Below are 1,392 nucleotides of genomic sequence, written 5' to 3' on the forward strand. Positions count from 1 at the left end.
GGCCCTGGCCAGCAGCCAGGCCACGCCGGTCACCGTCCACCCACGGCCCCACGCCTCTCTCGGTCTCGGTTCCCTGCCCGGCAGCCGCTTCCTCTGAGACCTGGAGCGGGGCCCGTGTGCGCCAGGAGCGGCTGCAGCTCAGCAAACCCGGGAGGATGCAAAAAAACGTTCGCAGCCACAGGCCCTGGCCACGAACCCCCTCAGAACCCCCGGCCGTGCACAGCCTCCTCCTGCCGTCCCGGCCGCCTCGAGGTCCCGAGTGGACCCAAAGCGGTGACCTTTCCCGTGCTCCCGACCTCGGGGAGGAGCCGGGAGTTGTGCGGTGCTGGACTCAGGGACTCGGGTGGACGAGGACACGGCGCCTGTGTCTCCGAGCCGCCTTTCCGCTGGGCGGCACTGGGCGGCAGCCGTCACCGGGTTTGTGATCAGGGCCGGTGAAGACCCCGGGAGAGAGGAGGCCGGAGCCGCTGCAGAACGCGGCCGGGACAGTGGGAGGAGGGTGCGCACGGCCGGGAGGAATTTGAGGGGGTTCATGGCTGACGGCCGCACGGGGTGGGGGAAGGAGAGCAGGACTTGAATTCAGGGTCTCTCGGGCTGAGCTGCCTCCCAGCCCTTTCCCCCTAATGTTTAGTTTTCATTTCCACACAAGTCTGGCAGTGCCGCTGAGTTTCGTGAGCAGGGCTGGAACTCGAGGTCCTCCTGCCTCAGCCTCTCCCAGGGCTGGGATGATGGGCCAGCGCCCCCAGGTCCCTCAGTGTGTCCTGAGCTTTTCAGCCACAGTTAGCGTCTTCACAGAGTGGGAGGAGGCCTCAGTACTCCGCCAGGATTTGGTGACTTTCGCGTGAAACAGGGGTCTGTCAGGTGCTATTCTGACTGTGCCTTCTGAAGACATGTTCACGTCCGGTACAATCACACACGGGTCTTTCTTCCACCCTGCAGCAGCTGCCCCTGCTGCTCTTCCTGTGGGGAGGCACCGGCATCTTCATGTGCTCACAGCCCACGCCGGGCCCCGCGCACCGATGTCCCCTCCTGTCTGGGGCACCCTCTGCCCCTCAGCTTCCGGACACTACAGACGAGGGCAGGCGCTCCGGCAGCCACTTTGTCACACGGAGGCTAGGGGACGCCGGCTGTCCCCGGGAATCGGGCAGCACAGCAGGGCTGTGTTTCGGTAAAGACACAACTAACAGCTGCACGGCGGAGGGGCCGTGGGCCTCGTCTTCCCACCCTGTGCAGGGCGCCCTGTGCTTTGGGCTGGCACGGGCTGCCGGCATCAGGACACTTTCTGTTCGGCTTCTGCCGCACCCTCAGGGCCGCGTGCTGCCGAAATCCTGCTGGGCTACTGACGGCGCCGCCAGGCTCCACACGGTGCTGCGGAGCCCCTGGGGGAGCCCC

This window comes from Fukomys damarensis, unplaced genomic scaffold (genome assembly GCF_012274545.1).
Source record: "Fukomys damarensis isolate Sample0158 unplaced genomic scaffold, DMR_v1.0_HiC HiC_scaffold_39, whole genome shotgun sequence".
NCBI classification, from domain to species: Eukaryota; Metazoa; Chordata; class Mammalia; order Rodentia; family Bathyergidae; genus Fukomys; species Fukomys damarensis.